The sequence below is a fragment of the Silene latifolia genome, chromosome X (assembly GCF_048544455.1).
Source record: "Silene latifolia isolate original U9 population chromosome X, ASM4854445v1, whole genome shotgun sequence".
Taxonomy (NCBI): domain Eukaryota; kingdom Viridiplantae; phylum Streptophyta; class Magnoliopsida; order Caryophyllales; family Caryophyllaceae; genus Silene; species Silene latifolia.
In genome coordinates, this window is record NC_133537.1 from 271573682 (window position 1) to 271599115 (window position 25434).

The 25434-nt window shown below is 38.1% G+C and overlaps 2 long non-coding RNA genes and 1 other non-coding gene across 5 annotated transcripts; 1 reads left to right on the forward strand and 2 right to left on the reverse strand.

Annotated features, from left to right (window-relative positions):
- Positions 1–448: 448 nt before the first annotated feature.
- Positions 449–17670, reverse strand: LOC141616764 (uncharacterized). Of its 3 annotated transcripts, none has more exons than XR_012531041.1 (3): positions 17399–17625; positions 17233–17306; positions 449–644 (listed from the first exon to the last, which is right to left on the reverse strand). It is a non-coding gene; the product is annotated as an uncharacterized LOC141616764 (long non-coding RNA). The 3 variants fall into 3 exon arrangements; XR_012531042.1 differs by lacking the exon at positions 449–644 and adding an exon at positions 15819–16609; XR_012531040.1 differs by having other exon boundaries at positions 17233–17670.
- On the reverse strand, positions 4267–4373 carry LOC141624744 (small nucleolar RNA R71). The gene has a single exon (XR_012534549.1). It is a non-coding gene; the product is annotated as a small nucleolar RNA R71 (small nucleolar RNA).
- Positions 17671–22250: 4580 nt separating the features above from the next.
- LOC141621813 (uncharacterized) lies at positions 22251–23824 on the forward strand. Its single transcript, XR_012532694.1, has 2 exons — positions 22251–22547; positions 23614–23824. It is a non-coding gene; the product is annotated as an uncharacterized LOC141621813 (long non-coding RNA).
- Positions 23825–25434: the final 1610 nt, after the last annotated feature.

A 25434-nucleotide genomic window follows, 5' to 3' on the forward strand; every position in this document is an offset into this window, starting at 1 on the left:
GTCTAAATTTCCTAAGGGTGGATGGCTACTATTGATGGTATTATATCTTTGATCGTGACCCAATTCATATGTCTAAATGCTACATCTTCTAATGTTCTCATGACTCGGGAACCTAAAATCAATCATCGGTTGTTTTTCAATCTTATTTATCAAATCTTAATACCTTGTATTGGGAGCCGTGGGAAGTGCTGGGTCTTGGACATATGGCTAATCTACCATCTAGCTAACCATTTGCAAATTAACTACGTAGATCGCCAGCAAGACATTACGACATCAAAATTTAGCTAATATTTTCTCATAATAAATGAGTCAGTTGTTAGGATATTAGTTTAGACCTAGCTCGTGTGACACCCCGCGATAACGCGGAAAATATACTAATAAATTTAAGTGGATTATGAATTTTTTAAAGATTTTATTTACTAGATAAGGTTTAACATGCGGGAGTCACTAATAAAATGAAACAAGTGCAATGTTAAGCAAACTTAGGTTATTACAAACCAAGTCTAGCAAAGTAGGGGAAAAAGATATCTCACGAACAACAAGTCTGAAAGGTGAGTCTAAGCATAATGATAGACAAAAATCCAACGGTCAAAGTACTCGTTATCTCACACATGTCTTCACCCCATAAATGCACCAACTAATACCTGTCATTCATGAAAAATGAATGTCACAGTCAGTGGGGAGTAACTCAATGTTCTCCCAGACACATTATATCAAAATGAACATACCAAAGAACTCAAACAAGGCAAGGCATAATAAATACGGGATACAATTCACTTGAACTAATAAGCATGGGATCATTCATGTTAGAATAATGAGAGAAAGCAAGATAGAATAGCAAATGAGCATGTCATAGGCATATTTAAATAAGTGAAGTAAAGGAAAGAACATAGATACGGTTAGTTAATCACAAGCACAAATTCCAATGAAATGTGACTGATGAGTCGTATTTTGGATATTTTGCCCCGCATTTAAAGCTTATTCCGACTCGAGTTTGTGTGCTTAATTATTTAATAGCTCATTTAATCACTAATTTACAATAATTAGCCGTCTTAGTCATATTCAATCATTGGTCGGATTGTAATAATATTAGTATTTAATAATTCGATTTTATATATCGCGAATAAATATATATATTTATTAATGTATTAGTTTTATTATAAATGTTATATAAATAATGCTTTACTTTTGTGTTATTTGATTTTGTAGGAAACGGGTTCGTGAATAAAAGAGAACAAGTGAACGAGACGGGTTGAGACGGAATTAAATCGAGAATTGGGACTTGGAATACGTCATTAAATCAAAAGTCAAAGTTTGACTTCTGACTTTGCCAAAGTCAAACTCGTGCCCTACCTACATCTTCGTCTTCATTTCACCTTCATCATCTCTCACCATCAACATACTCCACCTCCATCATCGTTCTCCACTCATCACCATCATCATTCAACCACCTGACCAACACCCTGCATCTCCTCATCACCATTAATTTCACCATCATCATCTTCACGATTCACAATCACTATCACCATTAACAACCGTCTTCAACCCACATCGACATCATCAATCCACGTCAATTCATTCACCCATCACCGTTCAAACCAGAAATCACCATCACTTCGAAACCCGCATCTCCATTCACCAACACAAAATTCAATCCTCGCCATTCGTTCACCCCATCATCAATAATCAACCTTCTTCCAATCTCGACTTAGCAGAATGAGAAATGCTTTTTATTGATGACCTTTAACTCGGTTTCAAAACCGAAACCGCCTTAACCCACCATACTCACCTCACCTGAGCTCCGTCGCAGCACCGATCTTCGAGCCCAACTCAACCATAACCGCATTTACCATCATCACCAATCAACTCCACCATTCACACCATCAACCACCATCACCCGCAGCAGCAACCCATCTAGCAGCCGCCATCATCAAGCATGAACTCGGGATCGAAACCGAGTTAATTGGAATAGAAACCATCACGCTCTGAGCCGCCTCACAGGCTCCCAACCCGCAACAATTCTCAAGATGGCTCTCGGCCAGCCAGCCGTCAGCCGATCTCTCAACCGCCTCAAAATCCAATTAATTCAACCTCAATCTTACAGGAGATCTCTAGCCAGTGCACAACCGTCGGCCGGTGGACCGGTCGGGCACCCCGTTTTGCGTGTTTCGTGATTGCCTTTTGCCCCTTTTTCTTTTGTCTTCTTTTGAGATAAAACAATCCCTTTTGTCTTTGTGTTGAGTCTAAAGTGTCGTGTAGTATGGAGGTTAGATGAGAGTTTTTTTTTTATTATTATTGTTATTGTTATTGTTATTGTTATTGTTATTGTTATTGTTATTGTTATTATTACTATTATTATTATTATTATTATTAGGAGTAGTATATAAAGAGAATATTAGAATGAAATTTGGACACCTTACATTAGACACTACCATTATTAGATTAGAAATTAGTCTCTCTATTATTTTCCTCTCAATATTTTGTAGAACCCTAATTTTATTTTCTCCCTTTAATTTTCCTCTACTCAAATTGTAATCTTTACTTCAAAATTAATGTAATTGCTCTCTAGTTTATCCAAGTTCTTCATTTCTCAATAGTATACATTTAGTCTTTTGGGTTTTATTTGGAAGACAAGAAGAAATTCATCTTCCATTATTATCCAAGCTTGTTACTTTCATCTTTGTTGGTACAATTTCTCTCTTGTTTACATCTTATTTTCATTTGTTTACATTTCTTATGTTGTTTAATTATTATTCATCCAAAGTAGTAAAATTTACCATGTTCACCATGTTTGGTTGTGTTTTGTTCCATCTTATTGTTGGATTTTCATTGCTAAACATGTGTGAGTAGTTCCCATCTAGGGCTTAGGGGGCTCTCGGGTCTATAGTGGGTAAATTTTTGGGTTAGAATTATAAGGATTTGGGTGTTTTAATGGTTGTCACTTTCATGCACATGAAGTGTTTGTAGAATTGCTCCTATGAAAATTTGAGTATTTTCCTCACATGTTTGGTTATCTTGGTGTCTATACTAGTGGATGAACAATCTTGGTGTGTAGACTATTGGATGATCCTTGTGTATGTGTGTGACGAGATTTAGTTAATCACATGAAAGTGGGTTAATGAATTCTAGGTGTCGTAAGACATTAGGCATAATTCCTTGACTATTTGAATCACCTATTTCCTATATTTGCCTTGTTTCATGCCCAATAACCCGAGTGAACCCAAAAGCTCTAGTCTTTCTCATATTGTTCAACTACAATTTTATTTAGTTTAATTTTATACCTTATTTGCATCTTAGTTTACAATTAATCAAACCTCCTTCATTTATTAGACTAAACTAAAGATTTAAACAAACCAAGTATCTAACCCCCGCCATCTTTGTGTTCGGCACCCTAATTATACTACTTAATTTGGGTTCTTTATAAATTGTTTTTGATTGGGAAATGACGACAAATCCCAATATCAAAATGGCGCCGTTGTCGGGGATAGCGTTAGGTTATATTTAGTTTATTAAGAGTCTTAGCTTTAGTTTTGTCTCACTTGTTAGTTTATTTTAGTAGTTGTGTGCTTCATTGTAGAGTATGTGATTTCTTGCCCTCCCCTAGTGTGTAAAGACACTAGGAGACTAACGGTTTGCGAGTGCATGACTAGGAGGAACCATCAAGCTCTACTCTTCAATTCCAACCCCGAGAGGCTTTTTAGGACCTTGAGGACAAAGACCCTTGATAGAGTTCGAAACCTTCCTCAAGCAAACATAGACCAACCAAACCCACACACCCTACCAATCATTGACACCACAACCCCACTTCAACCAAACAACACAATTGAGACCCTAATAGAAAACCCATTTCACAATTTTCAAATTCCAACTCCACCTCAATCACCACCCCCTCAAATACCTCCAATGACTCTACGTGACCACAATCGCCCTAACCATAATGATTCTTGTAACCCTATTAATTTTGGCTCTTTGGCTCCCAACAACTTTGAGATGCACCCCGCCCAAGTGGGGTTGATTGAAAAAGACTTGTTCGGGGGACATATTGAAGAAGATGCTCATGCTCACCTACGAAAGTTCAAGAGAAAGGTCTCAATGATGAAGAAGAACGGGGTATCCGAAGACACTCTAAGAATGATGTTGTTCGCATTCTCTTTGACGGGTAAGGCGGACCGGTGGTTGAATATTCACCCTCCGGATACATTCACAACATGAGACGCTTTAGCCAAGGCGTTCATGGCCAAGTACTATCCGTCATCCAAGACCGCCATGCTTCGAAATGAAATCCACACTTTCCAACAAGAAGATGGGGAATCCTTGGGTGAAGCATGGGATAGATATCAAGACCTTATCACTTGTTGTCCTCATCACGGGATTCCGGATTGGTATATCACCCAAACCTTCTTCCAAACCTTGTTGCCTAGAACTAAAGAAATGGTGAATGCCTCCGCGGGAGGGGGATTTGACCATTTGGGTGATGAGGAAGGGACGGCACTAATTAAGAAGATGGTGGACTCGGAAGCCAATTATGGATCAAGGGGAAATATGCTTAGGAGAAATAGCAAATACCCTAAAGAGAACTCTTCTAGTTCAAATGCCGAGACAAATGCTAAGCTTGATCTTCTCACCAAGAAACTTGAGAAATTGCAAAGGAACCAAGTTCATCAAGCCACCACCTCACGTGGTCCACCCATGGAAGAGGTAGCTCAAGTTTCACCTTGTGAGCTATGTGAGGGAAGTGGCCACACTTTTGACATGTGTGCCAACAACTACAATGGGGGGTATGAGGAGAATGTCCAAGATGTTAATGCCTTTCAAATCTATAACAACAATACAAGACCACCAAGACCACCCTACAACAATCCCAATGTCTACAACCCAAACACCAACTTCTACCATCCGAGTTTGAGGAACCACCCAAATTTTAGCTACAAGAGTACCAATGTTCAAACCCACAACATCTTCAACCCCAAGCCCCAAATAATCCACCCGGATTTTCTCAACCAAGGGGTGGATACTCAAACCAAATAAATAACCCCGAAAATCAAAACCAATGGCCCAACAACAATCAAAACCAAAACTTTGGGAACCAACCTCAAGGGTACCAAGATTTTGGAAGCAATCAAAACAACCAAAGTTTCTATCAAGGGAACCAAGTGAATCAATCTAATCAAGGATTTGGGCAAGGGTATGCTCAAGGGTTTCAAGATCAAGGTCAAGGGCCAAACTTCAACAACAATGGTCCTAGAGGTAATTTTCAAGGGGGGCAAAACAACAACCAAGGTCCCAACACTCGGAATGACTATGGGTTCCCTTTACCCATAGCCAACCAACCTTATCAAGAATCCCAAGGTGAACCCTCCCAAAATGAACTTTTAAAGATGGTGAAGAACATACAAGTACAACATAGCCAATACATGGCTAATTTCATAAAGGCAAGCCAACAAGTACAAGCAAACTTAAGGGCTACTTTCCTTAAAGATATGAGGGAAATGAAATCAAGTATGGCCTCTCATGCTTTGGCTAACTCTCAAAGGCCACCCGGTGGTCTATTAGCCCAAGGACAAAGTTCCAAGTACGCTTCAAATAGCCATCATGCTCATATGGTGGTTTTGAGGAGCGGTGTAGAGCTTGAGGACCCCTACAAAGATCTTGAGGTAGAAGTTGATGCGGATCCCAAGAGAAAGAGGATGGAAATGAATGGTGGAAAGGAAAGCCCACCCATGACACCGTCGGCTAGAATGAGCGAAGCCAAGAAGGGGAAGAAAGCTTGTGAAGAGTCTTCAAGTGGGGGAATTCAAGTGGAAAAGGATGTTGATGGATATGTGGAGGACCTTCCTTATGAGGAAGAAGTTATCGAAGAAATGCCTTTGCAACACACCAAAAAGGTAACAAAGAATTCGAATCCTCCAAAGGTACTTTCCGATTCTCAACTTGTTTCTCATATTCCTTACCCCTCAAGAGCAATAAAGAGTAGGGAAAACTTCAAGTATGCCAAGTTTTGTGACATGCTTGAGAAACTTGAGGTAACCCTACCCGTTACCGAAGTAATCTTGAACATGCCAACCTACACAAAATTTCTAAAAGACATTTTAACTAATAAAAGAGTCTTGGGTGACCAAGAAATTGTGGCAATGGAAGAGGCATGTAGTGCCCATATCCTTAACAAAATGCCCCCAAAACTTGGTGATCCGGGAAACTTTTCAATTCCATGTGTGGTTGGTGGTGTTCCCATTTCTAGAGCTCTTTGTGACCTTGGGGCAAGTGTGAGTGTCATACCTCTACAAGTTGTAAGGAAAATTGGCATTCATAATCTTGCTCCTACTACCATGACCCTCCCATTGGCGGATAGGTCTGGTAAGCGCCCTTTAGAAGTGCTTGAGGATGTACCCATCAAAGTTGGAAAGCTTTTAATCCCGGCCGATTTTGTTGTGCTTGACATCCCGGAGGATAGCCATACTCCCATTATCCTCGGTAGGCCATTTTTGGCTACCGGAGGTGTGCTTATTGATGTGAAGAATGGGCGGCTAACCTTCCGGATTGAAGGCGACAATGTCGAGTTTAACCTCCCTCATTTGATGAAAGGACCCAAAGTTGAAAGGGAAAGCACTATTGAAGTGATTGATGAAATAGTTCATGAGATAGCTCAAGAAGAAGCGGAAATGGAAGAGGTCTTCCAACTATCATTACATGATGAAGCAATGAAAGAAGATCATGATGTGGACGAAGAGCTTTTGAAGAAGGTGGAGGGCCTCCTCCCTCCAAAGGTACAACTCAAACATTTACCTCCCTCACTCAAGTATGCTTTCCTTGGTGAGGGGGAGACTTACCCCGTGATCATAAATGCTAACCTAAGTGAGTCACAAGAAATGAAACTTTTAAAAATTTTGAGAACTCATAGAATCTCACTTGGGTATAGCATTTATGACATCAAGGGACTAAGCCCGAGTTTGTGTATGCATAGAATTGTCTTAGAGGAGGGGAGTCAACCAAAGGTTGATGGTTTTAAGAGGATAAACCCTAAAATGGCCGAGGTTGTTAAAAATGAAGTTTTGAAATTACTTGAGGCCGGGATTATCTATCAAATAACGGATAGCAAGTGGGTGAGTCCGGTTCACGTGGTACCCAAAAAGGGAGGGGTGACCATGGTTGAGCAAGAAGACGGGACTCACCTACCTACTAGACCGGTGACAGGATGGCGAATGTGTATCGACTATAGGAAACTTAATGCCGCCGCCCTTAAAGACCATTTCCTAATCCCCTTTATAGACCAAATGCTCGAGAGACTTACGGGGCATGCGTATTATTGCTTTCTAGATGGTTACTCTGGGTTCTTCCAAATCCCCATTCACACGGAGGACCAAGAGAAAACAACTTTCACATGTCCCATAGGTGTTTATCCATATCGTAGAATGTCATTCGGGTTGTGTAATGCACCTGGCACCTTTCAAATGTGCATGATGGCCATCTTTTCGGACTTTCTTGAGAAAAGCATGGAAGTCTCCATGGACAGACTTTCTTGAGAAAAGCATGGAAGTCTTCATGGACGACTTTAGTGTCCATGGAGACTCCTTTGATCATGGTCTTGTCAACTTGATAAATGTGCTGAAGAGATGTGAGGAGCACAACCTTGTCCTAAATTGGAAAAAATGCCATTTTATAGTAGAGGAGGGGGTTGTACTCGATCACGTTATCTCTGGAAGGGGTATTGAAGTCGATGGTGCTAAGGTTGCCGTGATAGAGAACTTGTCACCTCCTTCCAATGTGAAGGGAGTGAGAAGTTTTCTAGGCCACGCCGGATTCTATAGGCGTTTCATTAAGGACTTTTCAAAAATAGCAATGCCATTGACTTCATTACTCCTCAAGGATGTTCCTTTTATATTTGATGCACCTTGTCTTGAGTCTTTCAATAGGTTGAAGGAAGCATTGGTTACGGCTCCAATAATTCGGGCACCGGATTGGTATCTCCCTTTCGAGATCATGTGCGATGCGTCAGATTTTGCGGTGGGCGCGGTATTAGGCCAAGTAGTTGACAAGAAATATCATGTCATCTACTACACTAGCAAGACCGTTGACCAAACGCAATGTAACTATTTAACGACCGAAAAGGAGATGTTGGCCATTGTGCATGCCATTGAAAAGTTCCGGCAATATCTAGTTGGCTCTAAGGTGGTGGTTTACTCCGATCACACTTTTTTCGCAAGTGTGGGGATGGAATGTTCCAGAGATGTGTTTCTAGAGAGGAGGGGTTGGAGATTGTTGACCGGGTTCACAATTCCGCTTATGGGGGACACTTGGCTACCTCACGAACCATTGCCAAGATCCTCCAAGGTGGATTTTATTGGACCTCCATGTTTAAGGACATCCATTACTTGGTGAAATCGTGTGATGCATGCCAAAGGGTTGGGAATATTGGAAAGCGGAATGAGATGCCCCTAACCAACATATTGGAGATTGAGCTCTTTGATTGTTGGGGCATAGACTTTATGGGACCGTTTCCCAACACGTGTGGTAATGAATACATATTGTGGCGGTGGACTACGTGTCCAAATGGATTGAAGCGGTAGCCTCTCCCACCAATGATAGCAAGGTTGTCATAAAACTTTTCAAAGGAACAATTTTTCCAAGGTTCGGGACCCCGAGAGTGGTCATAAGTGATGGTGGATCACACTTCCGAAAGAGCACCTTCAAAGCTCTACTTGAGTCATATGGAGTGCGGCAAAAAACCGCCCTTGCCTACCACTCTCAAACTAGTGGGCAAGTGGAGGTTTCTATCCGCCAAATCAAGGCTATATTGGAGAAGGTGACTAGCAAGAGCCGGAAAGATTTGTCCCAAAAGCTTTCGGATCTGTTATTGTAATATCCGTCCTTTTAGGGACCCGTTGACCAACGTTGACTGACCTTTGGGGGTAGGCAATAGCCCTTAATGATGCGTGCCGGAATTACCTTGTGCCTTGATTGCCTTTAGAAGTCAGTGGTACTCGATAGAGTAGAGGCTACTCGATCGAGTAGGTTGGGTACTTGATCGAGTAGGGGACACTCGATCGAGTAAGTTGGTTACTCGATCGAGTAGTGTCTTTTCAGCGAGGGTTTATTATCGTGTTTTGTTAAAACCGCAAATCATTTCCGCCTCCTTCCTTCAGATCTATAGGTCGCCTCCCTCCTTTCCCTTCACCAAATACCTTCCATGGGAGCCTTTGAGGATGTTAGTGCCTTAGGGATGCGTTGCTTGAGTCGGGTAGCGGTCTTAACGCCGTTGTGAGATGCGTAGGTATGTCGTCGTCATCATCTTTGTCTTTGTTGTTCCTTGTAGGGTTGTATTGGTAGTAATAGGCTTGTATAGTGTTTGTATAGGGATTGCTTGCTTGGTTGATGTCGTATGGTTGATCGAGGAATCGCTGCTTTTGGTTAAAGGTAGGTTCGCCTACTCAGTCTCTGTTGGTTGTTAGAGTGTCGGTTGTTATTATTGATTGTTGTTGTCATTGCAGTGGTTGTTGTTGTTGTCATTGTGGTTGTCGTTGTTGTGATACAGCTGTTTGTGACTGATTGTCTGTGGTTCTCGAGGTGCGTCCTCGGCTGAGTGGAGTCACTTGCGGGAGTGGCTTAACGCCCTAGTTTCACCCTCTGTGGAACCCGCCACGAGGGGGATGTGCACATTAATGGGACAGGGTTATGGCTCGGTATGATGAGCGGGGGTTTGGTGGATACGGCTGCGGTCCCCCACTGGCAGGGCTGGTCCAGTGGACAGTCGGTGACGGAGATTTATTGGAGTGGGCGTGACTGTGTGTGTTTGCTTGTGTTTGTATGTTGTGACGGTTGATTGTTGTGTCTTGCCTCAGTTACTGACCTTGTGTGGCTGTTTTGTTGGTTTTGTTGTGTCTGCTGTGATCCCTTATGGTGAGCAGTCCGTCTTAGCAGGTGTTGTCTTGGATGCTAGCTGGAGTTCTGGCCTGGGATGAGTCTTCACGAGTTATGACAGGAAGTAGTGAATAGATGATGAGTTGTATCTTTCTTTAGTAGTTGGTTGTAACACTTGTAAAATAACCTTAATTGTTCTTTCATCGACTTTTGATGATTACTTACCTCGGGCAACTGAGATAGTGATTCCCTTATATGCTAAGGAAGGTCTAGTTAAGGCTCCTCGGTATATGGGGGTGTCACAAAGTGGTATCAGAGCGACGATTTTGGAACCTGTAACAAATGAACCTAATGAATGTAGTGAGTCTAATAAAATGAACCTGGTGTATGTATGTTGGGAGCCCCAGCTGATGCTAGATTTTGGGTGAGTAGGCGCCCTCATTTCAAAATCATGGCCCCATTGTGCTTAAGCCAGTCACTGGGTATGAGAATGTGGAGTCGGCAAATATGTGCTTAATGTGTATGGTGATTATGTTGGTAGGGATTGTGGTTGAGTCTCTGTCGAAGTTAGCATGTGCATAATAGTTATGTTAGAAACATATATGGTAAAGTTTTGATGGAACTAATATGTGTGTGTGTGGTGATAATGAGGAACGTGAAAGGTTTTATACAATGGAAGTATGTGAAAAAAAGTAGAAACGTATGATGCGATATGGAATGTGGTAATGACTGTATGTTGTTAGTAATGGTAGTTTCTATACGGATTTATAAGTCTTATAATAGTGCTAGTGATGGTAATTAAAAGAGTTATAGAATTGTAATGAGAATTATCAAATAGTAATGGATGCATGTAATATAGGAATAATTGAAAGCTTCCGCATGTGACGTGATTAAATTGAGTAGACTAGTTGTTTGTGCTAAAGCATAGTTACATTGCTAAGAAGACTTGGATGATACCTGGAAATTTAGTGCTAAATATGTGTTTAGAGTAATATGGTTATAAGTTGTTAGCGATGTTATAGACAAAGGTTTAGATATGAAAGGATGCGATAAGTGTATACGTGAATGATTTAATCGTGTGCTAAACAAGGTTGTGTCAAATTTGTTATAGAATAATAAGATATGAATCCTAGTTGGTGAAACCGGTGTGGTACAATTGAGTAGTAATGGTATAATGTGAATGAATATGATAACCGGTGACGAATTCCGAACTCGGTTTGGAATCGACACGTGCTGTTGTTTTGCAGGAACCTTCAGTTAACCTCGTTATTCCGACCGTGTACCCAACCTTACTTGACCGAGTGTGAGTGCTTACTAGACCGAGTAGACCTCACTCGATCTAGTTAGGAAGCTATGACGTCGAGGAAGTAGGAATTTCCTACGAATACTTGATCAAATAGCGCCTACTCGATCGAGTAGAGGGCACTCGATCGAGTACTCGAGACACTCGATCGAGTAAGCTACAGTACTCGGATAATTGCGGGATTCTTATACTCTCTTTTCATCCATCTTTCCTTATTTCTAATTCATTCATAAACCCTAATACCTTCATATCTCTCATCTTGCTCTCAAATCTTGTGATTGTGGTGATTTATTTGGTGATTTCCTTTGCTTATAATTGTTCTTTTACTTCCTATTTGGTCAAGGTATGAATTTTCTTCCTATTTTAATATTTTTCATCAATTAGAAACAATTAGGATGATGGAAAAATCTGAAAATTCAATTTATATGTGAGGAAATTTGCTTGTAATTGTTGTAATATGATCTAAGTGCTTCCCTTTTATGATTATTGTTGTTATTAATACAAAACTCAAGTAGAAATTGCATATAATGGTGACCGAATTTTCTAGGGTTTGAGAAATTAAATTGATTTTTGGTTGTCTTTTACATGTTGAAGGATGAAATTTGAGTAATGTATGTTGTATATATCATGTGGGAAGTTGATTTTTCTGATTTTCACCTCAAAATTAGCCTTAAAACTCCGTCTTAAAAGTGCCCCAAACTGAAATTCGTGACATATATTTGGAAAATTTGTGTTGTACGTGGATGTATTTTGAAGACGTGTCTCATATGTTGCAAAAAGAAGTGGGAAGTGATGTGTTGACCATTCTTGATTTGAACCTCACATATCCAAATGTTGCTTACAACAATCCCGTTTCGTCCTACTCCTTAGCCCCGTTACAACCCTTGTTTTTCTCTATGCATGTTTTTCCTCATAAATGGTCTGGTAGGAGAGGATTTCATGTTAGATTGCCGGCATGTCTCACGAGTCGAGTAGTTGAGTGATTTTGGTTACTTTTTGGCACATAAATCACCCGTTCTAAAATGAAAATGAGATACTAGTGAAAACCGTGAGGAATTCGGTAGTCTAGGTCCCCTTAGTCATGGGTCAATTTGGTCGAATCTTGTGTGTGTCGTGTAAATCTTGAAGTTTAGGCTTTGCTTCTCCCCTTTCCCCCCTTTGAATTTGTTTCCTAGGCATTTGGTTGTCATATTGAGGTTGTTTGAGCCACCACTAGGGCATTGACACCCGCCAAGACTATGAGATGGTATCTCCCGACCAAAACCTTTAATTGTTCAAAGCAAACCCTCCGCTTAGATGAGGAAAGCGGTTGACTTTTTTATTGATGCATCTTATGATTGATTACGTGCTTAAATGTTAGATGTGTCTAAATTTTCCGCAACCCCCTACTTGCCTTGTATCGAAATGCATAACTCATTGTGTTTCGGTGTGACTTGAAGGGACAGAGAAGGCCCGTTAATTGCCTCTCATTGGATATTATTAGTTTAGCTAGTCTTTTATATTAAGGGTCTCGGTTTAGTTTAAATGAGCTTACTCGAGGACGAGTAAGGTTCGAGTGTGGGGAGATTTGATGAGTCGTATTTTGGTTATATTTTGCCCCGCATTTATAGCTTATTCCGACTCGATTTTGTGTGCTTACTTGTTTAATAGCTCATTTAATCACTAATTTACAATAATTAGCCGTCTTAGTCATATTCAATAGTTGGTCGGATTGTAATAATATTAGTATTTAATAATTCGATTTCATATATCGCGAATAAATATATATATTTATTAATGTATTAGTTTTATTATAAATGTTATATAAATAATGCTTTGCTTTTGTGTTATTTGATTTTGTAGGGAACGGGTTCGTGAATAAAAGAGAACAAGTGAACGAGACGGGCTGAGACGAAATTAAATTGAGAATTGGGACTTGGAAAACGTCATTAAATCAAAAGTCAAAGTTTGACTTCTGACTTTGCCAAAGTCAAACTCGTGCCCTGCCTACATCTTCATCTTCATTTCACCTTCATCATCTCTCACCATCAACATACTCCACCTCCATCACCGTTCTCCACTCATCACCATCATCATTCAACCACCTGACCAACACCCTGCATCTCCTCATCACCATTTACTTTCACAATCATCATCTTCACGATTCACAATCACCATCACCATTAACAACCGTCTTCAACCCACATCGACATCATCAATCCACGTCAATTCATTCACCCATCACCGTTCAAACCAGAAATCACCACCACTTCGAAACCCGCATCTCCATTCACCAACACCAAATTCAATCCTCATCATTCGTTCACCCCATCATCAATAATCAACCTTCTTCCAATCTCAACTTGAGCAGAATGAGAAATGCTTTTTATTGATGACCTTTAACTCGGTTTCGAATCCGAAATCGCCTTAACCCGCCATACTCACCTCACCTGAGCTCCGTCGCAGCACCGATCTTCGAGCCCAACTCAACAATCCAACTACAACTCAACCACAACCGCATTTACAATCATCACCAATCAACTCCACCATTCACACCATCAACCATTATCACCCGCAGCAGCAACCCATCTCGCAGCCGCCATCATCAAGCATGAACTCGGGATCGAAACCGAGTTAATTGGAATAGAAACCATCACGCTCTGAGCCGCCTCACCGGCTCCCAACCCGCAACAATTCTCAATGTGGCTCTCGGTCGGCCAGCCGTCAGCCGATCTCTCAACCGCCTCAAAATCCAATTAATTCTTGTTGTTGTTGTTTAGTAGGAGTAGTATATAAAGAGAATATTAGAATGAAATTTGGATACCTTACATTAGACACTACCATTATTAGATTAGAAATTAGTCTCTCTATTATTTTCCTCTCAATATTTTGTAGAACCCTAATTTTATTTTCTCCCTTTAATTTTCCTCTACTCATATTGTAATCTTTACTTCAAAATTAATGTAATTGCTCTCTAGTTTATCTAAGTTCTTCATTTCTCAATAGTATACATTTAGTCTTTTGGGTTGTATTAGGAAGACAAGAAGAAATTCATCTTCCATTATTATCCAAGCTTGTTACTTTCATCTTTGTTGGTACAATTTCTCTCTTGTTTACATCTTATTTTCATTTGTTTAAATTTTTTATGTTGTTTAATTATTATTCATCCAAAGTAGTAAACTTTACCATGTTCACCATGTTTGGTTGTATTTTGTTCCATCTTATTATTGGATTTTCATTGCTAAACATGTGTGAGTAGTTCTCATCTAGGGCTTAGGGGGATCTCGGGTCTATAGTGGGTATGATTTTGGGTTAGAATTATAAGGATTTGGGTGTTTTAATGGTTGTCACTTTCATGTACATGAAGTGTTTGTAGAATTGCTCCTATGAAAGTTTGAGTATTTTCCTCACATGTTTGGTTATCTTGGTGTCTATACTAGTGGAAGAACAATCTTGGTGTGTAGACTATTGGATGATCCTTGTGTATGTGTGTGACGAGATTTAGTTAATCACATGAAAGTGGGTTAATGAATTCTAGGTGTCCTAAGCCATTAGGCATAATTCCTTGACTATTTGAATCACCTATTTCCCATATTTGCCTTGTTTCATGCCCAATAACCCGAGTGAACCTGAAAGCTCTAGTTTTTCTCATATTGTTCTACTACAATTTCATTTAGTTTAATTTTATACCTTATTTGCATCTTAGTTTACAATTAATCAGACCTCTTTCATTTATTAGACTAAACTAAAGACTTAAACAAACCAAGTATCTAACCCCCGCCATCTTTGTGTTCGACACCCTAATTATACTACTTAATTTGGGTTCTTTATAAATTGTTTTTGAATGGGAAACGACGACAGATCCCAATATCAGTGACATAGGCAACTATCCAAATTAAAAAATAATATTACTTAAGTCATGTGAGATAGATAAACGAGTAGTCAATAATCGCAATACACATATAGAAGAAAACCATAGCCATTACTTTGGAAATCTTCTAACAAACATTGCACGGGACGTGGCTATTAACGTCACTTGCGCACTCATGACTTGCATCTCACTATGAGAACGGATAGGAGCATTAATCCCGGCGATAATATCGGAACTAGAAAGCTTGCATCCCGCCTCTAGTGTCCGATAGGACCAAGGCTCTTACATTCAACCACATAAGACGTAAACTCTCGTGTAGAAAGACATATGCCAATGACCATAACCAAGCTAGACATTTACATCTGTAAGACTCAATTTTTCCTGGTAAGACGACGATAATATATACGGTACTAGTCTAAATATGGCCAGATTCTCGGGAGGTACTTTACCCAATTCGACAAGCGATACACGTTTCACATCCAAGACTCGATCGACAGAACGGAAGTCGAGTACCCCAAATTCGGCAGAACGGCACGAAAGAGGCGGAAAGATCATGAGTTAATCAACACTTGGCAGAACGGCGGAAGTAAGGCGTAAAGATAAGTCAAATAAGAAGGCATAGCATTTTGATATTTTCACAACAATACAACTCAACTCGAGTAGCTAGTTAAAATGAGTTATTTATACTTGAAATGTGATAAACACATGAAAAGGAGTAAGCATTAGCCTTAATTAAATGTGCTAGGTCGATCCGCACTTGTATAATATGGATAAGCATTTCATTTCATTCATATGTGACACTTGAACAAATATAGCAAATGAGACATGAATTATTTACATTAGGAGAGACATGAGGTGGAACGTAAATGAACATAAGTGAATTATTCTTAAGCATACATTATAATTTATAGGCAACCAAAAATATATGAGGCATACAATGACATGAGCAAGGAACGAAGAAGATTGGGAGAAAGCTCATGGAACCATGTGCGAGCTAGGAAAGTCGTGTCCAAGGCTTGGCCAAGCCGTGCACAAGCAATCACTCGTGTGAAAGCAGCCACACGAGTAGCCACCGTGTGCATAGGCTTGCTTTGGCCTCGGTTGCAACCTCCCTTGCCCATCCACGGCACCCACTTCACTTGCCCACCGTACCCTCCATTCATGCCCAGCGAAGCAGCCCAAAAACACCACCATAACAGACCACACAGACCGCCCAAAATAGGCCCCAAAACTGGCCGTGAACGACCACCTAAACAGGCTGCAAACGACCACCGACACAGGCCCATTGCAGGCTGTGGACAGCCCCACACAACCACCCTTTCGACTGCCCACAACCACCATTTATACCATCCCCACACAGCCCATAACCACCTGTTAAACCGCCAAAAACAGACCAAGGCAACCTGCCAAAACAGGCTGCAAGCAGACCGCCAAAGGCAGGCCGTGAACAGCCCCCATATGACAACCACTCGACTGCCCTCAACCACCATTCACACCACCCTTAAAAAGCACCATCAACCACCCAAATTCCGTCCCAAAACAGCGCCAACAAACTGCCCAAAACAGGCCCAAACAGACGGTGCATACCCGCTGAAAATGGCCTGGTTTAAGACCAAAATAAGACGGATTTTTAAGCATGAAAAACCCAATACATACATGGATATACACATGAGACGGAAACTGAAAATTTGGTTCAAATCAGCAAGAAAGGCGGTCCAAAACAGTAGCTACAAACACGGCTACACAACCCCCAAAATCACAGTTTTCATGGTGTTTGTGCGACCGTTTTAAGACGGAAATTTAAGCATGATACAAGATGGATTTCACTCAAACAAACGACCACTTCATTCATGTATATGCATACAAGGTAGATGTTAACAAATTAGCTCAAATCGACAATAAGAACAACACAAAATTCGAGCTCAAACATGGTTGGTTACAGCCATAGTAACGGTTTTGGACATATTTTTATACCGTCTTAAGACGAAGATTAAAGCATATAAAAGACGGTATTCACCCATTTAAATTACCACATTCATTCACCCATTTCATAAGGAAGTTAAAGACAAACTTTACACAAATTAACCATGTAAATCTTGTATAAAAAGTCTCATTCACAATGGTGCAAAACAAGTAAAAATGCAAACTTTATTCAATAAAAGAGTAGGCAACCACATAAACACACATAAATTCAATATAATGTCGAGTAACCTATAACCGTTACCTTCTTAGCTATTCAATCTTCGAGTGAATCGTCCACAACAAAGCTATCTTCTTCCGAGTTGTCCAAGTTTACACCTATACATCGAAAACAAGCATTAGTAACCATTTTCGAGTACAAAAATGGGACGTCCAGCAGGTAGCTCGTGTAAAGATGGAGTTTTTTTTACATAGAAATGCGGATGACGGAATAAGGAAGAATGATTCGCGAAAATGAGTCGATTTGGTTAAGAAATGAGCAAGTTTTGAAGGTTTTAGTGAAGAAAAGAAGGTTGTTTCAATGGAGGTGGTACCATGGATGAGTGTTGCTGAAATTTTGTGCAAAAATGAGAGGAAAAGGTTATCTCCAATTATTGGTGGAAAGATAGAGATAAGAGGGAGGTCCATTAGTCAATTTAGGCCTAAAACACCTAAATTGAGTCGATTTTCGCTAGAAAACACGTCTCAAGTCTACTATAACTTGAGTCGGAAATTATTATCATTATTATTATTATATAACTAAAAATATATATTTTTATGAAAAATTAGATTTCAAAACTAAAATTATTTAAATAAAGCGATAAAATATTATAAAACGATTACAGCTTGCGTAAATTTAGACCTCGCAAACGGGTTAGTTGGGTAGGGTTGGGCCAGTTCGGATCGGGTTAGTTTTTGTGCATCACATTTTCGGGTTAATTTGGGTCGGGTCGGGTCATTTCGGGTTTCACATCTATTTTGATATGTTGGTCCGATCAGTTACGGTCAAGTGGGATAATTATTTCGGGTTAGGGTCATTTTCGGGTCAATGATTAAGAGAGAAAAAAGTCTGACTAGTATTATTACCTATTTTTAGTTTAGTTTTGGCGATTGATTCTTTATTTTAATATAAATAATATAAATATGATTTTAAATTAGTCATTTTAAGGCTATTGGTTTAATTATACTTCTGTTTTGTCGGGTAATTTTCGGGTTCAGTGGATTCAGATCCGGTCAATTTCAGGTCAATAAAGGGCAGGTCATGTTCGGGTCTGGACGGGTCAATTCAGGTTTTGGGTAACATTCGGGAGTTGTAGTTCAGGTCAATTTTGGGTTTCAAATCAACCTTTTTGGGCCAGGTCAATCAGGCCGCGTTGGTTTTTCCAGGTCTACACGCAATGCATGCACTGGTATATACAATGAGTATTTTTAGGGTATTATTTATAGATTTTAAAACAACACTTTATTTATTTTTAGTATTCACCGCATTATTTTTTAATATGAAACAAACAAAATGAAATAGAAAATTAATTAAAGAGATTGAGTAAAATTATGAAATAATGTGTATATTAATAAATAAAAAATTACCTTCAAAATAATGATTTCATTTTATAAACGTTTTCCAATTATTTTATTGAATTTTTTTTGTCACAAGCTAATAGTATGTGTCAAATCATTTTCTAAACTAATAATCGTTCTATTAATGAATAAACTAATAATTCATTCGCAAGAGTTAAGACTCGAACCCCTGACCACTTGTTTAAGAGATAAGAACCCTTACCACTCACACAAGCCAACTTTGGTTAGAGGGAAAATATTTGAGAATGTTTAATTTTTTAGTAGTTTAGATCCCATGTAATTGCATGGTTTTTAAAGGAGATAATATATACACAAAAAATATTATATTTTTTTTGTTGAAATTACAATATATTATTTTATGTATAAGATGGATATATGAAAAAAAAGCATAGTTGATATATTTTCATTTATATAATCGATTGATTTTTTACTTTTTTAAGGTCAAAATTTCTTTAAATAAAATACTTAAAAGAATTTTTTTTTTTTTTTATGTTTCTCTATTTTCCATTTTTACTTCATATTTTTAGATTGTCATCAAACCAAATTTATAACTCAATACCAAACTAATGAATGTAGTAGAATAAGTAGGTCGATCCACAGAGATGGTTAGAATCGTGCATTGGTTTTCATTTGGTTTAGTCTAATCAATCAAAGGTTAGAGATTTGAATAATCTAAGAGCAAGTAAACTAATAAAGATAATAATAAACAAGCAAGAATAAAAGTAAATATAAATAACAAATTAAGGAGTTAGGGGTTGTGGGGGTTCGTGAACTCAAGTCTCGGTCTAAAAAGGGCAACCATATCATCAGTTAGCCAAGTAAGCTAATTATTGTTGATTAGGGTCTCAAATTAGCACTCTATCGAATTACTAATTAAATTCCCGATCAACACATTAATTCATTTTTGTGAGATTAACTTAACAATCATAGGCAAGTAGTTAAACCAATTAAAACCCAAATGTCTCACGTCGGCTTAATTAATTCCACTAATCGTCATTAGTGTCACAAGGCTAATAATAAAAAATAATCAAACCAAACAACATTTAATCAATTAACCAAATCAAAGACTCTAACTTTTCTACACTAACCACATCCCCTAACTACTAATCTACTCACTAATCATGATAAGAATTAAACTAATTAATCTATCCACTAATAATAAAGTAATAATCAAAATAATTAAGACAAGAAAGATTAAAACTTGAACTAATTAAATACTAAATATTATAAAGATGATAACTTGGAAATAAATAGCACAAATAAAGACGAAGAGAGAATTTCATACCAAACTTGGATAAAGGAACTAGATTTACAAGATTACATAAAGAACAAATCTTGGACCCCATTAATTAACTAAATCGATTTTTAATCTATACTAAAACAATTAGTCTCTCTTGTGACGGGTTACCATTTGTGACGGATATTTTGTGAGATAAAATGGTAACAAAATGGGTTAGTGGAGAAAGGGGGACCACATGAATAGTGTTGTAGAGAGAGAAAAAGTGGGTACATTGTGAGGTAAAATGGTATCCGTCTTCAGCTTGTGACGGATATGTCATGTCTTCAATGAGAATTTGTGATACTAAAAAGGAGGACCTTCTTACCCTACTACATTAGTTAGGTAATGAGCTTTATAAATTAGGTTTGATGCAGAGGGTGCGACATCCCTTCTATCAAAATGGCGTCGTTGCCGGGGACGAGTGCAAATCTGGGGGTAGCTTGGTGATGACGGTACAGTTCTGGTGGTTGTAAAACGGAAATTGGTAATGGAGGATGAAGGCGGTTCACTACGACAAATAAGACCTTTAATAACGGTCAAGTAATGCAATTACCGTTTTTAAATAGAAACACGGGACCGTTATTGCAACGACGGTTGTTAAATATATACCACGGTTGTACAAAAAACACGCGACCGTTATATAACATCAAGAACCGTTATAAAATCTTTTAAGAAACTGTTATTAAATCTTAATAACCGTTTCAAATCCGTTGTCGTAGTTTACTATTGACAACGTCTTATCGTTCCAAAACCGTTGTTAAATATTATATATGATAACGGTTCATTTCGTTATCTTATTTAATTGAATGTCAAAATTTAACAACGGCTTTATTGCATGTAAAACCGTTGTTATATTTATCTGTTGACAACGGTATGTAACCGTTATCTATTTTTATTGATGAAACTTTGACAACGGTTCTGCTTAAATAAACCGTTGTAAAAGTTTTGAACTCGACAACGGTTATCGTTAGTTATCTTTTTTTTTTTTTTTGGCGGTTTGAATGGGAGGGAAAAGATGTCAACGGTTATATATCTAAATAAAATCGTTGTAAATAATTGTTTGCAACGGGTTGTTTTTAAACGTTATCGTTTTTAATTATTGTTTTTAAAAAAATTATTTTAGCTTGTTCTAGCAGCTGCTGAAATGCTATTTTTTCAGCATCGTCTGTAGCAGCTGCTGCTGAAAAATAGTATTCCAGCAGATGTGCACTGCAAAAATTCAATCCTGCATCAAAATATTACATCCCGTGATCAATTAAACCCAGTTTACAGGATGATCAAAAGCCAAAACACAACTTCCTCGGAAAAATAAAAGAAGCCAATACACAATGGCTCTATATATACACACACGTTCATAAAGCATGACCAAACTATTGAAACCCCGCTAATGAAACAATATAACTGGCCCACATATTTCTCAACTGGGTGTTGTCCTCTGGCGAATATTCTGGGGCTTTGTTGAGTATTAGTGGAAACTACAATTCAAAATATACATAATCAAAATAGATATAATACATGGAAGTATACAAAATTGAACTCAATTTACGTCTGAAATAGTTTTTAAATCACACTAACCCATATCGGAATGGTAGAAAGTTTTCCGTTGATAACCTCCCACATGCACTGACAAACGTAAAAGGCACATTGTTTGTCGTCTGGTGCTTTAAGAGAGTATTATATAAATCACACACAAATCAGCTGAATTAGATAATAAACCTCTCACATAAACATAAATTAAATGATACGAGTAATTATTAAGAATACACTTACTAATGGCGTGATGAAATTGGGAACATTCTTGCTTTCATATTTCCCAAGTGGACATAATCTTTTTTTTGCTTCAAAAACACTAATTCATAAATATACACACATGCCATTATTATTTGCATATATATGGCTCAAGTCATACAATAACAAATGATATTATTGAAGGTTGTAAACTTACTCAGTTATCATCCTTACACAACTGTCAGAGCGTTTGCCTTCGCGAGAGTCAATCCAGTACACTGTTTTTGTTTCCACTTGGATTGCCAGTAGCACCCAATGCTTCCTATTAAATTTGGGACATTGAACTGTTAGTTCATTTACACGCATGTAAGCATGTTAATAATAAATTTATAGAACCGTGATTCATTACAATAATCACGTACTATACATACATATTCTCATTATAGGGGGCAAGCCATAGTTTTTTGGTCGACATTAACCGACGAGCGATATTATTGATTTGTTCTTCGTATGAAATTCTGTACACAGAGAACGCCTTTGTAATACTCCTTATATAATGAGTATTTTATATTTGTTATTTCATATTTATTTTTAAAATTTATTAATTTAATGATAGTCTTTTATTACCTTTCTCGATTTCTCGATTCCATTAAAGTTTCTAAACCCATACCAAACTACTCCCTCTGTCTCACCATAATTAACCCTAGTTATATTAATCACTCTATATATATATCCGTCTTCTTTTCTATCATGTTGCCCTTCACTGCGTTTTCTTTACGGCATCCCTTTATTGTTTTTCTCTAAGCCAATGATCTACTCTAATCCTATAATAAAGCTTGTCAAGATATACGTATTATTCCATCAAACCATGCGATGGACTTCAATAATTTGATTTCTCATCCTATATTCCTATGGCTATGGCTGGTACCTTCTTTATTATTTTTTACATTCAAGTCGACACTAGCACGATTATTCGGATAAATTCTTAATATAAGGTAACACGATTCTACCGATCCTAATATTATTATTATTGTTCGAGGTTGTATGAATTACGTGTTGATTGCTATTAATATTTGAAGCTTATGTGTGGAGTTTGTTTTATTATGATGATAATTATTATTATTATTTGTTATTATTCGTGAGGTATTGGGGCTTTGGTTATTTGAATTTACTATGTATTGATCAATATGAGTTTAGTCGCATAATATCTATTTTCGAATTCAATGGTAGCAGTGCACTTCAAGTCTGATATAAGTTGGTTTTATTTAATGTATTGGTGAAATTAGAAGGTTTAATGCAGTAGTTTCATATTTTTAAAAGGTGATCAGGAGGATGACGTATTGGCATAGCATTTGTAAGAGTATGAATGTGAGTTTTGCGATCGAATACTGATATGCATTTGAGACGAGGGTTATTGTTGAAATAATTGTGTTTATATTACATTGGACTATGGTTTGATGTCGTTTTTTAATTGTCGAATCTTTTGACCTTGACTCGTGGGTGAGTAGCTTAAAGTCTTGTACTTTAAGTGTTGAGCAGTTCCTTTAATGAAATATTTGACAATATCGATATTGAAATTGAGATGCAAATTGGTTACTGGTATTGAGTTATGAGTTATGGGGCCTTTGAGCCGAGTTTTGTTTACGGTCCAGAGTGACCATGGTTATTGAGTTATTTGAGTTTGAAATTGATATACTCACCCCTTGTCCTAGTCTTAGGTTAGATGATGAGAATGCGATACTTTGTTACTTTTGGAGTATTATATTACAAGAGAGAGTAATGAGTGTGACGAAGTAGTGAGTAGAGATTTGATTAATTGTTGGGTTGAGAGAGTATATTCTATTATGGAAATAAGACGGAGTAGGTTCGAGAGCTTGAGAAGTTGAGATTAGTAGAGGGGAGTGTTTTTTTTTTATTATTCTCTCTGTTTATTTTTATTTTTACATGTCTGTGTTTTCACGCCATGACCAAAAACTATTCTGCTTATATTGAGATATTATCTGTTACTCAGCTTTCCGGCTGACGTGTTTTCTCCCTTCTGGGCTACTCGTCATGGGGTAGTTCCTTTTTGTCTTCTGATTTTATTTTCAGGTCTTTCCGCTGCGGTTCAAATGGATTTTCAAGTCAAGTTTTTAATTAAAGACTTTGTAAAAGATTTGTTCCATTTTATTTTCATTTATATAAAAGAGATTTTGTAATAGAGACTTTGTATATTAATTATAATATCTCTGTATTTCGGTCAGTTTTGTATGTAAAAGTAAGTTTTAATTTAGCCGAAAATCAGGGGTGTTACAGCCTCAGGACTTAAGAATCCGTAGGCGTGAATTGGGACCTTCCACTCAGCAAACTGATCATTCAGGTACCTATTACGCCACATGCAACGAAGAATGTTATTGTAATTGATAATTTAAACAAACATTATTATTCGTAAATGGAAATGACTAAATAGTTTTATTAATAAAACTTACTTCATCCAAATCAAAATGTGAACAACATCTAAATTGTCAAGGTCGACAAATTCCATCAGTTGCTTCGGGTCCAGTACTGCTATATCAACTGCACCCATAATTTCCTCTTCAATGTTAAGCATGATTACATCCCCTCTAGGTGACTTCTTTACAGCCAGGTTGTGCAAAGCCTTCAGCGAAGTAGTTTTCATTTTTTTCTTATATTCACACGATTCATAATAAGAATCATAAGTAGACTTGACTGCAACAACTTTCATAGCTGGCATATATTATATGTCATGTTGTTTTGTTTTTGGGGGAAGACATAGTCCTTTCGGTGACTTTGTCCATTGACAAAGTAGTAATTGCTTTAGCTGCCGCCATGGCTTTGCTTAACTTTTGCAAATGTAAAGATTAAAGTACTTACGATATGTTAATATTCATACCCTAATATATTTAAGGAACAAGTAATAATTAATGTCTGCGTATAGATACCTCGGGGATGACAATAATGATAAGGTTGTTAGGCCATTGTACATAAGAACTTAGGGCTTCTTTCAAATAAGTGACCTCTGTTAGGGCCAAAATTACCGTATTTTGTCTGGGCAACGTGGCACGAGATAAGTGGGTAATTAATGAGCAAAGGACCCATGACATACATGGGGAGTCGGGCCCATGGATCGAGTCAGGGAGACAGGCCTGGAAGCAGAGTAATTAGGGGAAGGACAACAGGTGAAGAAGAGTTCGGCTTGGACTAAGATATTAATAAGATCCCAGGTAAGACAAGGAAATCCTAATAATTGCCATATTCTGAATAAGGAAAGTCCAAGTTGTTACCAAACTCTACCTTGAGGAACAAGACAATTAAGTGGGAAGCCCTAATAAACCCACTAAAGTTTATTCACTATAAATACAAGGAAGAAAAACAAGAGAAGGGATCCATATTCATCCACACAAGAACAAAGACAACGGCGTACAATACCAAACCTCCCTTTTCTACTTACAACCAAACTTACGCACAAAATACCCAGGCTATGGCCATATAATCACCATTATTTCATCATCATCATCATGCCTCCCATAATTATATAATCATTACTCGATAAAGTAATGATCACTTGACCATTATCACATTAAAGCCATGCTACAAATCCCACGTACACCACTATGAACCCACAAATAGCCCCTATCGTCTGATTTGTATACCGTCTGCCCCGTACACGCGCCGGACTAGTTATTCGTCATCAAATCCGGGTCCACTGAATATTATACTTGTACTCTGAATATCGTATAGTGGAATATTGGTGGGATTCCGACTCCCTCGCGGTTGTTTCCCACATCGGGTTTTCCGCGTCACCAAAATCTCTTGTGTCATTATTTCCTTATTTCATCCTTTACTTTACTTGCATCGTTACTCTATCTTAATTACATACAT